General features: G+C 38.7%; 1 long non-coding RNA gene across 2 annotated transcripts in view; it reads right to left on the bottom strand.

The window, feature by feature from the left end:
• Positions 1–919: 919 nt before the first annotated feature.
• LOC134759422 (uncharacterized) overlaps positions 920–14,792 on the bottom strand; it is an 86,756-nt gene continuing 72,883 nt past the window's right edge. Inside the window, exons 3-6 of one of the 2 annotated variants that reach the window (XR_010135521.1) lie at positions 5,460–5,570; positions 4,486–4,718; positions 1,808–2,060; positions 920–1,332 (exon numbers count right to left, since the gene is read on the bottom strand). This is a non-coding gene — a long non-coding RNA (uncharacterized LOC134759422). The remainder of the gene's footprint in view (positions 1,333–1,807; positions 2,061–4,485; positions 4,719–5,459; positions 5,571–14,792) is intronic. The other variant, XR_010135522.1, reaches the window with a different exon arrangement.

Raw genomic sequence — 14,792 nt, 5'->3', positions numbered from 1 at the left:
GCAGTACTGCTATTGCTATTGTTCTTCAGACCACATTTAGAACAGCTCTGGGAGAACATGTCACTTTTTCTCCTTTTTAATCTTTATCTTATCTGACATAAAGCTCAGTTGCTTCAGTTGCAAATAAAAGAAACCCACCTCAAACTGACTTAAATAATAAAGGGGACTTATTTCCTGATACAAATTGCAATTTAGAGGTTTGAGGGTTTCAGCTGTAGCCCAATTATATTGCCAACTGCCTGGTTCCTTCCAAGTAGTATTCTTTTTGAATATTGCTGAAAACTGTGAAGCTGTGAGGTCTGATGTGGATGTATTTACTAATGTAGTCACTACTCAAATTTATCTTTAACCATATCCATATAGCATTTTTAGCATATTGTAGGCCTTCAATGAATAATAAATACAGATCTCTGTCATTCCTTTTTCTTTGAACAAGTTGTTGTCTACCTGGAAAATAATTTTTTATCTACTCATATATCCCTTCCTTATATCACAATAACTCCCAAATGTCAAGAACCCTTACATGCTAGGTAGAGAATAGAGAACAAAACAGCCATAGTACTGCTTTAAAAAGCTTTAATAACTTTCTAAGAAGCTTTCCTAACGTCCTACCCTTATTCCCATTCACTAAACCAACTTAGGAATACTTGCTAGTGCCATCTTCCTCTAATACTATGTACCCCATTATATTGTATATATAAAGTAAATAGAAAAACATAAATAAGTATAAAGTGTAATAGATTCAATAAAGTAGAAAGAGATGACTCGGGGAATGTGACAATGTGGATATAAAGGCCATGGGGATTTTGTAACTTAGATCAGGATCCTCTCAAGTGATCTTACTACGATACTCTCATTTTGAAGTGTGAAACACACAGGGTAATAAACATTGGGAAAGCATAAAAAATCCCGTAAAAGAAATTACATTATGTTTTATTAAATCAGAGTTTAAAAATATCTGATTATGTCTTGAAAAATCAATAACATTGTATTCTTTTTTAATAATACTCTTCTGTCTTGGGATAGTTAACTGTATTTACTGTTATTTTTCCACATAAGCAGAAAAAATAAAGCCATGAGGGTATGTGTTGAAGGTGTCTGCAGTTGAGTCAATCCTCTAGAGTACAGAGTTGATTTATAACTCCATTTGATCCATTTGCTTTACTGATGGTCTTTTCTCTTCCAATCCAGCATGGTAAAGATCTGTCAAAGAAAACAAATGACTCAGACTCCATGTTCTGTGTCAGTGTACAGTTTATCTGTCATCCTTCATGTTCTTCCCTTATGCACAACTGACAATGTCTCTCAAGGTTAGTGAAAGAGTGAGCATACCTGCTAAGCAAATTGGAAATAAAACCAGAAATGTTTTTTGGAAAAGTGCAGCAAAGAAGCCATCTCCTGCCTCCTGCCCCAATTTATGATGTCTTTAAGATTTTCTTTTTTGTCTTCTTCATCTCTCAACTCATTAACTTTGGCATTGACATAGCCAAGATGATTCTTTTCTTTCTTTATTTTTTTATTTTTATTTTTATTATTTTTTTTGGTTGGAGAAGGGGTTACTCTTTGCTGCCTGGGCTAGAGTGCAGTGGTGTGATCAGAGCTCATACCACTCACACTACTGGGGAGTAGTCCTAGCTACTCCAGAGGCTGAGGCTCAAATGATCCTCCCACCTCAGTTGCTGGAGTAGCCAGACTACAGGGATGTATACCAGGTCCAGTTAATTGGTTTTTTATGTTTTGTAGAGACGAGATCTGGCTATGTTACCCAGGCTGACCTTCAATGCCTGGCCTGAAGTGATCTTCTCACCTTAGGCTCCCAAAGTGCTGGGATTACATGTTAGAGCCACCATGCTCAGCCCAAGATGACTTTTTATGGTTGAATTTTCATGTTTCTATAAACAATAATGATGGTGATGGTGATCTGGTGGCTTTGTCAAAGGTCAAGAAATTTCCAGGACTGTTGAGTTAGAAATAGCGTGTCGTGTTGTTTGGGTCATTCACAGCTGACAGATGGGCAAACCACAAGCAAAGGAAATGAAAAAGACATCTGCTGGGCAATTCTGTAAAAGAGAGGATCAATTTTTGTGGGATAAAGGATTCTTACAATTTTGGACACCGCACTAAGAAAAAAGGAATGCAAAGTAACAAAGAAATTGTATGAAAAGTGTTTAGAAAATGAAGAAAAGAAATGGGAAAAAATTACAAATATAAAAGTGCTGATGGATACCACAAATATCACAAAATTCAGAAAAATAACAATATTCGTATTAATAAACACTATCTTCTTTTCCATTACATACTCCCAATTGTAGATGCTATAGGGCACTTTTATATATAGCAAAATAACTCTGGCCCTGGAGGTTCACATTATGATACTAGGTAAACTGCATGGCAAGCAGTTAGGAATAGAACTGACAGTCATTGCTATACTTAACAATTACTTAGCTATTTACAAAAAGACTGCAAAGCTCATAAACTCTCACTAAACCCAAATAAAATGTATTCCCATTTCAATTTCCCCTTTTCTATATCCTAAAGTTGCCACAGGCTACTCTAATGCCCCTTTATAGGAGGCAGAGTATGCCAAGGGGTTGCAGTGGAAAGGGGCAACAGACGGAAATGATGTGGTTTAAATGTATTACAATAGTATATTTTACAAAGGCATAGAAGCAAGTTGATGATGATTCTGAAAGAGGACCTGGAAGGAGCCCCAGCAGGTAAGGAGCCCTGAGGCTTAAGACTCGTCAGCTTTATAGTAAATCCAACCAATGTACTAGGTGTACATATTGAGGAACTTGACTATAAAAATTCAGTAAATGTTTTGAGAACCTGTACTAGACAAATTGGGGGGATTTATGATGCACGTGGTATGGAGGAAGAGAACCTATTTATTTATATTTTCATCTTGGGATTTTTATCTATGTGAATATATTACCTGTTCAAAAAAATAAGTAAATATTTTTAAACAGAAATTTTAAAAGAAACCAATGAGACATGGTTCCTACTCCCAGCTTTGATAAGCTTTCTCAAATTATGCAGGGGTGAAAGAAGAAAAAATAACTGAGAGGTTCAAGAACCCTCAGGAATGAACCAAGATATATGAGAATACCTATGAGAATATCTATATCTATAAGAATATCTATGAGACTATTGGAGCATTCAATTCAGACTTAATTCTGAGCAGGAAGGGAAGAAGAATGAAACCACATAGGGTAGAAGGGTATGCAGGTGGAGCCATTGTGACATTAGAAGTTTGGTGCAGTCACAAAAGTCCATTTATAAACTCTCGTGCAGAATGAGGGTCAAGCCATCTCAGATGCTAAGTAGGAATTCAGAAACTGGAAGGCCAGGCAAGGCCCAGTTGAATAGGCTGGACCAAAGTGACCAGAGGAAGAAGTCTGCCTTTAAGCAAATTGTCACATGCCCCTGCTTACCACACACTCACTAAACAAGCCAAGTGGTCCATTACTTGTCTTGTCTAGGAGGTAGCCTCACACCATAGATGTGTGACAAGCTTCCTCCCTTAGCCCTTTATGAGCCCCTGACCTACACTTATGTGAACATAATAAAATAATTGTCATTTTAAGCCACTACAGTTGGGCGATTTGTTACACAGAACTGTAGCCAGAACACTATTCTTCATCCATTTATTTTTGAAGCAAGATACTAAGAATGTTGAGTATAAATTATTTTGAACCAAGTTAGAACATTTTTGTCCAAAGGTCTGGAGGAATTCTCTTAGTGTGTTATGACATATTGTTAGATGAGTAGATCGATAAGTAACAAAACCCTCAGAGAGTAGCAGTTGCTGTAACCTCCAAGAAGCAGAGTGTGTGCCAGTCCTCCTGTACAACTGCATTCGAACCATGCTGAGCTCCCAAGGCCTTTGCAGCCTTGCTGTGCCCTCTTACCTCTAACCTACGTGTGTGCTATCCCTTTTTCCAAGAAGTGCACTTTCTCCTTTCTCCTACAGCTTCTCGCGTGCTATTTCCTTTCTACTACCTTTCATTCCTTCCATCACTTCCGTCCTCTCACCACCACCTTCTTCTTTATCTAAATCTACTTGGCACCACTTCCTCTAGCAAACATTCTGTATCGAACTCCATACAGGGTAAGTGAGCTTAGCTTCTCTAATTTTACAGCCCCCTGCTTTTCTCTTTGTGAGCAATCACCACCTGCAGGTTAACTGCCTATCTGCATATCTCTTTCACAAAATTATAAAATCCCTGAGGATAGGGAAAAAGGCTATTTTATTGTGGTACCACCAAAGCTCTAACATGCACCTAGAATTTAGCTCATAGTGTGTGCTCAATATTTATTGACCAAAAGGATAAATGAACTATAATGTGTCCTTTAATACTGCAAGGATTCACTTAAGTGACCCTTCACCCCACTTCAGTTTTTGTTATTATGCATTATGGACTAAATATTTGTGTGTCCCTCTCCCCGTCACCCCACTACAAATTCACATGTTGAAATCCTAACCTTCAATGCAATGGTGTTGAAAGGTATGGCTTTTGAGAGATAATTAGATTATGAGGGGGAGCCCCCTTAAATGGGGTTAGCACCCTTATAAAAAAAGACTCCAGAGAGTTCTCTTGCTCTCTTTCTACCATCGGAATATACAATAAGAAGTCAGCAGTCTGCAAACAGGAAGAGGGTCCTCTCCAGAACCTGATCATGCTGGCACTCTGTTGTTGGACTTCCAGCCTCCAGAGCTGTGAAAAATAAATTTTTATTGTTTAAACAATATAGTTTGTAGCATCTTGTTATAACACCCCAAGCTAAGACAGTGTATATTGGCCAAATGGGACTGAACCTTTATTCCATTCTCAGAGGAGAGGAGGAACCATTCTGTGAACCAATGACCTGGTTCCTAATATTCTATGACCAACTATAATGGGCCAGTAATAAAGTGATACCCCCAATTCTGTTGGAAGTAATATAACTTCAGAAGGATCTGCCCACACTCTCTTTCAGGAGGCTTTTCAATTAAGCCTGGGCCAGTGTGGGCCATACCGGGCCCATCTCCACAATTTAGATGTTCAGGTGGCTGTGTTAAAGGAGAAGTTCAGGCCTACAAAACATGGTCACGCTGACCCTGACTGAGGCTAGGCAAGGCTGCTCAGAAGCATGGGAAGGATGCAATCCTTAGTCAAATTACCTGGCCCAATTTTTGCTCTGCAACATATTTCCCATGGACGGGGAAAGCTGTACTCATTGATTGCTATGGTCTGAATGTTTGTGTCCTCTCCAAATTCATAGGTTGAAACTTAGTCACCAATGTAATGGTGTTGGGAGGTGGGACATTTTGGAGGTGATTAAGTCATAAGGGTAGAGCCCTAGGGAATGGGATTTGTTCCCTTATAAAAGAGGCCCAAGCGAGCTCTTTCACTTCTTCCATCACCTGAGGTCACCACTAAAAGGCATCATCTGTGAACCAGGAAATGGGTCCTTACCAGGCACCAACTCTGCTGCTACCTTGATCGTGAACTTCTGAGCTTCTAGAATGATGAGAAATCAATTTCTGTTGCTTCTAAGCTACCCAGTTTATTATATTTTGTTATAGCCTGAAAACAGATGAAAAAAATTAATAAAATGAAGAAAATGGTAATAGCCACATCACTAGAATGTTCTTGAGATAAATTAGCTGATAAATGGGTAAAATGTAAAGACTTAACGAGGTATGGATAAGACATGGTAAAAACATCAGTAAAAGATGAAGGACATCATCTCTATTAATACAGCAAATAAGTGGCTCAGCCATTTACCCATGGCCTTGAGCAAGTCACTTTATCATCTTTGCACCTTTCTGCTCAAATGCAAAATGGAAGTAAAAGTTGTATCTACCTACATATGTTAATAAATGTAAAATGCTTAACCCAGAACCTAGCATGCACTAAATTCTCCTTAAAGACTAATGAAACACTGGTATGTATTCTTAAATGCCCTTTGAAAGTTTAAGAAGGTTTTGTTTGTTTGTAAGAATTAAAGGAGGCTTCATGATGAAGGAGGTATGTTGTCTGTGTTTTGTTTTGTTTTAATTTATTTATTTTATTTATTTATTTATTGTTTGAGACAGCCTCACTCTGTTGTCCAGGCTGCAGTCCAGAGGTGCGAACTCGGCTCACTGCAACTTCCGCCTCCCGGGTTCAAGTGATTCTCCTGCCTCAGCCTTCCAAGTAGCTGGGATTACAGGCGTGCACCACGAAGCGCAGCTAATTTTTGTATTTTTAGTAGAGACGGGTTTCACCATGTTGGCCATGCTGGTCTTAAACTCCTGGCTTCAAGTTATCCGCCCGACTTGGCCTCCCAAAGGGTTAGGATTACAGGCATGAGCCACCATGCCTGGCCTGTTGTCTTTGTTTTAAAAAGTAAGTAGCATTTGGACATAGAAAGACAAGGAGAAAAATCTAGGAAATTTTTTCTAACCTAGAGAATTAAACAGGTACACTTTGCCCGCCGGCACTATGGCATATTGTAGGCAAGAAGCAGTAGGGGTGGAGAGAAGAGACAGGTAATCTGAAGACTTCTCGTCAGTCCAACCCTTGGCATTTCACAGACTGGGACCCATAGAGGCAATATAGAAACTGAACCAGACCCTTTATTCTGGAGGAATTTCCAGTAGATAATTAAAATTCAGTTTTTACTGCTTGGTCTAGTCTGTTAAAAAAAAAAAAAAAGGAAAAAGTCAATTTTAAAATTGTTCATCAAATGATCTGCTCTGTTTTTTACAATTGGAAAGATAATTACCTTTTCTAAGTCAAGGTCTTACACACACACACACACACACACAATTTTACCTCGTAATTAATACAGAAATCCTATCCCACCTTTTTGACTTTTCTACTCCACCCACATCCCCCCAACCCAGGACAATTTCAGCCACTCCAAACAAAAAAACTAGCTGATAGAAGTGTAACCCAAACAAATTATTAACAACAACAGCAACAGCAATAACATAAATGTTTATTGCATATCCCAATAGGCTTAACTAGCATTAAAATGATAAAGAAAACCTCATTCTGTCTCATTGTCAACTGTTCTACTCTAAAAACAAAATCTGTTAAAGATAAGAAATATTTTTTAGAAAATCAATAAACAAAAAGAAAAAAAAAAGTCCCCTGGAGGGTATTAGAGTGTTTACCACTGGGAGAGAGCTGCCATCTGAAGAATAAAGGCAAATTACTGGCTTTTCTGAGCCTCATTGATGGCGAGGGAGAGGAAGAATTAAGACAGCTGTTCTTGTCTTAGTTGGAGAAGCTGCGAAGAGGAAACTGTGGGTGGTATGTCTGCTGAGTAAGACTTCTCAGAAAAGTGGTTCCTCCAGTTTTCAGGTTCCTGGAGGCCACATGACAGGTTACTTTCTAGCACTCATTCTGAAGACTTTGGGGTCAAGAGCAGCCCTGGCCCCCTATCCCTACTACCTACTGCTATCTCATATTTTCTGTGCTTTGGGGCTTTTCGCCTAATAAATAACTGTCCCTTGAGTAAAAACACACCCTCCCAAATGCCAAATATATTTTAGTGATGAAATAGTGAAGGAATGGCCCTTTGAAACTTAGAACAGGCCTCACTGAAAAATAGTATATTCTTGTGACTTTAACCTAGGGTCTTCTATGTTGGTTCAGCTTAAATCCTCTGTTATCTCATTATAGAAAACTCACTTTTGTAGGGTTCCTCTAATTTTCTGCAAAAGCTTCAAATACTTGTTGTTTTAAGTCTTCCTTGTCCATAGAGTGTGACTATGAAAATGGAAAGAATCTTATTTTTGAGGTAATCTAGCCCCTTAGACTAGTCCAGATTTGACTTCTTCAAGCAACATAATTCAGAGAGCTCTTCAAATAAATGATGCTATGATCCTATCTGGGCATCACCCCAGGAGGCAAGTGTCAGAGATCCCTCAAACTTCTGGACCCAGGCTCTTTGCACTTACTGCAAAGCCTTACTGTCTCCAGAACACTTCCTTTCTGTTCTCCCTCTCCATCTTGTATTAGGATTCTCTTCTCTGTACCGACATCCCATCTCCTTCATGTCCATTAAGTCTTGCTAGCAGGAAGGCTGAGATCAGTCACTTATGGCTCAGTTTGAATTTGAATCCCTACATTCACTGTAAGGAAGGAGAAGATTTGCTCTTGACTTGGAAAGTTTTAGATTCTTCTTATTTATATGACCAAGAAGAGAAGTTTAAGAGGAAGCCTCAAAATTACACCACAAAAACATTTGCTCACTTATCCCAAACATAAGGCAGATATTGAATATGGTGAAACATGGGCTGGAGAGAGTTGGAAAATTCACTCCTCCCTATGCCCTGGGTCCCTCCTCAGCAGGAACAGCCAAGTCATTTCCAGCTGACAGCAAACCAGTCCTGACATCCTGTTCTCATGACACACACAGGCCCTTCACTGTTTCTGTTCATTCCTGACTATCTTTATGCCAGTTGGAAATCCTGCTGCTGCAGAAACTAAAAATGACTTAAAAGTACTCCTTCTCTTTCTTCCAAAATTGTGTCTCTGCACAGCCTGTTCTGTGACCATCATATGACTCCACATTTGCTCATCTGTTCTTATCTGCCATCAAGTCCTGAGGTCTTTCTCTGGAATCCTCTCCCCAACTCATTGCTCTTTCTCGTCTCTCCACAGCCTGGTTCTGAGACAGAGGGCAGCAAGTTCTCATCCCAAATGCCTCGTCTGGGCTTGCAGAAATTAGTCCAGAGACAGGTTATGAAATCTTCATTGTCAGTTCTTGGCCTTCCCATCCCCTTTGAGACTCTTCTTCCAGTGGGAAAATTACGCAGGCACGATATGTACGCATACAAGTACTCTTTTATGTGAGTTTTGGTGTTACTAATTTAGCCACACAGTATGACCTAAGCAGCATAGGAATTAAGCCGTAAATATTTCCTAATCATCTGTAAAGTATTTTTCTCCATTTCCAATATATTGTCCTGGTTCAGGCCTTCATCAATTTTTTTTTTTCTTTACCTGAAACTGGTTTCCTGAGGAGTCTCCGTGCTTCTCACCTGCCTCTAACCTCTTCTTTCTCCATATGTCACACTACCACTGCTGTAATCTACCAAAAATGCAAGTATGACTATTAGTGAATCCCCTGATTAAATGTCTTAGCACCTGTAGGATAGAATTTAAGACCCCTAGCACGATATTCCCAATTTCCTCGGGAGTTGTCTCCTGCTCTACCCCAAGCTGTGCTTCCGGCCACAGGAACTATATACACATGATAGTGTTTCTTGACCACTCCATGCTGAGCCTCTACTTCTCCTGGGTCCTCCTCCTAAAATGGCATTCTCTAGGTTCTTTCCTGCAAAATTTCTATTCATCTCCACTCTGGCATCATTTAATTCTGAAAAAAAAATAAATTTACGTAGACCCATAACGTCCTACATGTAATTCCTTTATAGTATTTGCTACTTCATATTTTTATTAAAATGTTTTCAGTTATTTTTCTATTCATAAAGTGCATTTATAGCAGGCGATTTGAAAAATACAGAAAAATATGAAAAAAGACAAAGGAAATTATTCAGAGAGAAATATACTAACATTTTGAGGTATATTTTCCAACGTTTGTTTCTATGTATACAGTCACATTTTTCTCTACCTTTTTCTCTTTCACACAACACACCTATATAAACACAAGTGTAGGTATGCCAGATCTTATATATTTTGTAACTACTTTTATATTTTACTTAAAAATATGAGTGTTGTTATAGCCTTAAGTGTTCAGAGAGTAAGCTCTTTGAAGAACAAGAAGTGTGTGTGTGTGTGTATAGATATGTGTGTGAGAGAATGTGTAAACAAATACATAAAAACATCCAGCTGAGTGAATAGTATATAATAGACTCTAAATAATTATTCATTGAACGAATTTACTAACAACAATGAAGGAGACTTGGGAGAAAGAAAGAATATGAGATAAGCTGGAACATATGCAAGGTAAAGAGATGAAGAGAAGACAGTCCACCATTTGGAAAGCATTTATGACTTTTAAAGTTTTTATGTACTCTATAGTTGATGCTTACAATAGTCTTCTATTTTATGTTATTTTATTTTTAATAGAGACAGGGTATTACTGTGTTGCCGAGGCTGGTCTTGAGCTTCTGGGTTTAAGTAATTCTCCTGCCTTAGCATCCCAAACTGCTGGGATTACAGGCATGAGCCACCACGCCTGGCCACAATAGCTTTCTGAAGTAGCTATAGCAATTATTTTCAAATCAGGAAAGTGAAACTCAGAGAGGTTAAGTGACCCACCCTAGGTTGTGCACTTTATAAGTGGCAGAACCAGTTTTTCAAATTCATAAACTATGTATTTACATTACTTTACACAGCTTCTGGGGGAAAAAGGGCAGCAACATGATCCCTACCAAGGTCTGGGAGCCTGAAGTGGTATCCACACTGCCTGGAATGGTGCCTGGCACAGAGTGCTAAAACAGTGATTGTCGAGCACAACTAAAAAGCAAATGAGAGAAAGAACAAACAGTAGACAATAGTGAGTACATAGGGTAAGGCACCACAATCCACTTTTCTCTATCCTCACCATGCTTGTTTGATCTGAAAAAGCCTCCTAAATGATCTGCCTCCTGCCATTCAACACCCTTTTCATCCATCTTCCATAAACACAAATTGATCATGACAAATGATGTATTGGTTCCCTTTGCTCTTGGGAAAATATTCAGAATATTCTCCTAGCTTATAAGTTTCTTCATGAAGAAACACTTTTTTTTATCTTGATTTCTCATTTTCCTTTCTCTTGTACATGCCACTCAGGCATATTCAACACCTCTAAATCCCTGAAAGTGCTGAAACATTCTTTTCCCTGCTATTCCTGGATTACTGTTATTTTGATAATTTTTTTTTTTACTAATTGTTATTAGTTTTCTATTGCTGTGTAACAAATTACTGTGCTGTAAAAATGTAGCACTTTTAAACAGCACAAATTTATCTCACTATTTCTATAGGTTAGAAATCTGGCACAGTGTGGTTGGTTTATCTTTTCAGGGTCTCATTAGGCTAAAATCCAGGTAGTATCCAGGGCTGCAGCTCTCATCTCGGACTTATGGTCTTCTTCCACACTCACTGGGTATTGGCAGAATTCAGTGCCTCATGGTTGTGGGACTGTGGTCCCTATTTCCTTGCTGCGTGGTCCTCTTTCTCTTCAAGCCAACAATGGTACCTTGGTAATCCTTGTGCTTTGACTCTGATTTCCGCTTCTGCCTTCTGTTTTAAGGATTCATGTGATTACATTAGGCCCATCTGGATAATCAAAGATACTCTCTCCATTTTAAGGTCAATTGCTTTGTAACATTACATCTACAAAATCTTTTTGCCATTTAATGTAACCTATTCATGGACATAAACACCAGAGAGTGAAGTCCATGGGGAGCCAACATTCTGCTTATCACAATTATAGCATCAAATTTGGCTGAGGGGCCCTTCTTATAAGATTCATGCTCATTTATTTCTCTGCCTCCATTTCTAGAGTTTAAGCCTCATGATGTCAGTGACTATGTGTACTGCACAAATCTGATGTGATGGAGCTGGCTTGTACTAGCTAAAAAGTGCTTATTATTAAATTTTCAGGAATTTTTCAATCTGTTTGTTAAACATAGCTATTATTTTAAAAAACAAATTATATTCTCAAAACATAATAAATGCTCTAATTCATTTCCTGTTTATTGTCTTAGTGTTTACTACGATTTATTATCTTGAGGTTATTTTCCCCAATTCAATCCTTATGGTGGAAATACTATCTATTGATGGACTACTGCACATCTTTTCAACTTCCTGTTCAGTGCCATTATTAGGTTGGTGCAAAAGTAATTGCAGTTTTTGCCATTACAACACATTATGTTGGTAGCTTGAAATTGACAATAGTGGGTGTATTTATACCAAATAAATCAGCAACACTAGTTGACATCTTGTTTTTTTTTTTTTTCCAGATGGAGTCTGGCTCTGTCACCCAGGCTGGAGTGCAGTGGCGCGATCTGGGCTCACTGCAAGCTCCACCTCCCAGGTTCATGCCATTCTCCTGCCTCAGCCTCCCGAGTAGCTGGGACTACAGGCACCCGCCACCACGCCCGGCTAATTTTTTGTACTTTTAGTAGAGACGGGGTTTCACCGTGTTAGCCAGGATGGTCTTGATCTCCTGACCTCGTGATCCACCCGCCTTGGCCTCCCAAAATGCTGGGATTACAGGCGTGAGCCACCGCGCCCAGCCTAGTTGACATCTTGATGTATTGTTTATTTGATTGTTTAGACTTGAGAAAATGATGGTAAAAGTGTTAACAGCACAGATTAAGCTTAAAGCAGGTCATGTCTATAGCCATTACACAAAAATTTAAAGAAATATTATTCTTCCAGTATCTAAAACCTATGATTCAGCAAAGAAGCAGCTCATGATATTGACAAACAAAGGAAGTTACAACTTACTACCTAATTTTACTTTAATCTTATTAATACAAAAGAATCAAGTAATATTCTTATATGAACTATATTCATTCATCAGATACAACCATAGCTTGGCTAAAAATACAATAGTTTAGCAAAAAATAAAATAAAAAAATTCTGTGGAAACAAAATGGCTATATTACATTTAAAATAAAGAGTAAATTGTACACTATACATTCTTTATATTAATGTTTTATATTAAAAAGTATACACATTTATGCATGTGTGCATAAACATACATTTTTACACCATCATGAAACATTTACCAGCCCACCATGGAATGCATTGAATATACTCCCAGAGCTCATCACAATGCCTAGCACATATGGCGTGCTCAGTAAATGTTTGTTTAATGAATGAATGGATAGAAGCCATGGTCTACATGATTGACCAGAAAACACATGCTGAGTGGAAAGGGAATAGAGGCCAGAAAAGAAGCAACAGTTTGGGGAAGTTGGGAGGATTCCAAGAACTAAAGGTCAGTTGAGAATTTCTATAAGATTCTACAGAAGTTATAAAGTAGGAGACCAAAAAATAATTAAAGGAGCTCTGACAAGACAAAGCATCTTAGGAGTTAGAGAAAGCTAGGGACTAACCATGTGCAAGGCCCTGCACTGTTAGTCCACTTTAAGTTAATCTTTTATAGTACTCACAAAACCTTCATTTATCCTCACTTTATAGGCAAAGAAACTAGGTAATTAAGGTTAATCAACTGGCCCAGACTCATTCAGCTAGTAGAGGGTAGAGGCCAGAGTGTTCTAAACCCAAACCCTGCACTCTTGAGGGCTACACCAAATGGAAGTGGGAACAAGGCTATGAGGAGTTGTAATTCAAGAGCTTACTACTCACAGTGTGTTCTGAGGAACAGAAGAGGGGATTTTTGTTAGAACGTTGATTCTCAAGCCCTACCCCAGATCTACTGAATCAAATCTTTTTTTTTCTGTCTTTTACAAGATATACTGGAAATGCCTATGCACCTTGACATTTGAAAACCACTAGTTTAGGAGGCAGTTGTATCAGCAGTTAACCACATTGCAGATGGTCATTAAAGTCAAAGAAGTCGAGAAGTACTATCAGGTATATTGTAAGACTGAACTTGCCCAAGTAAAGTGAGGGTGCTCCTTCTAGCATGTGGCATATTGAAATCACCTAGAGACCTTTGTAAAATGCCAAGGCATTAGTAATTTTAAAGTGATTCCAATATATAACCAAGGTTGAGAACTTATCAGGAGTATCACATTAGTCATGCCATTCCTCTCAGATATGAACAGTAGCCCCTACTTATCAAAACAAACAACGAAGCAAATGTCCGTGGATCTGACTTGAGAGGCTGAAGCATCTCCTCCCCAGGATATAATTACTCTTCTGCCTCACAGTGGTTTTCTAGCCTTGCTCTTTACGCAATAGCCCTGCCTTCCAACCCCAGAAACAGACTGGCTTATAGGATTTCACATTTCATGTGCCTCTCACCTGGCACACCCTCTTTTCTCCTTGCCACCAGGCCACATCCTTTCCTTCCTCCAGCCCACATTTATTTCTAGACCTAAAATGATTTCTTAATGTCAACCTTTTATTCTGCTCACATGGCATCATACCCCTCACCAGGATTAAATTGTACCAAAGATCCTTGGAAACAAATTATACAAAATAAACAGAATTTTAGGGAGGCTACACAGTTCTATTTGTTCAAATCAAGTATTCTCCTTTTAAAAAAAAAGTCACTAAAGCTAGTTTCCTCTATCTGGATCCTCTGCTGTGCAGTAACAATACAAGGCCCACAAAAGAGGGCTGAGTTCCTTCCCACATGCACTGCTTTTTCTCCAGTAATAGACTGTATTTTGGATGACTGCCAGGCAACAATAGTTGACTCATGCTGGCCAGCTCTCAACATAGGTCTCTGAAGAAGCTGGGGAACAGGGCAAATTGATGCTTCTAGTTTTCCCTCAATAATCCCTCCCCAGGGTTCAGGTTCACATGTGGACTTCTGTTTCCAACTTTGTTTGATCTCTTTAAAGAGGTCCCTTGCCTCCATTTGGGTGACATGAAGACTCTATAAGAACAGCAATAGGAATACTTAAGAGCTTCTTGTCACATGATAAACAGACTGATTAGATCTTCTGGTTTAGTGACTTCCTCTTCACTCTTATCAGCTACTATAAGTGCGGCCGATCACTTTGATTGGGGATGTAATTGATTCTTTGAACTTTGCTCCATTCTTAACAGTATTCCAATACTGTAATTAGATAGTGGGCTGTATAGACTGAAAAATGGTTTTGCTAAGTGTAATGGGAATTGTTTCCAGGTTACCCTTTCATCATAAGAATTCACTAA

The sequence above is a fragment of the Pongo abelii genome, chromosome 9, assembly GCF_028885655.2.
Source record: "Pongo abelii isolate AG06213 chromosome 9, NHGRI_mPonAbe1-v2.0_pri, whole genome shotgun sequence".
NCBI lineage: Eukaryota > Metazoa > Chordata > Mammalia > Primates > Hominidae > Pongo > Pongo abelii.
The sequence above is the reverse complement of the archived record's forward strand: the minus strand, read 5'-3'. Positions and strand labels throughout refer to the sequence as shown.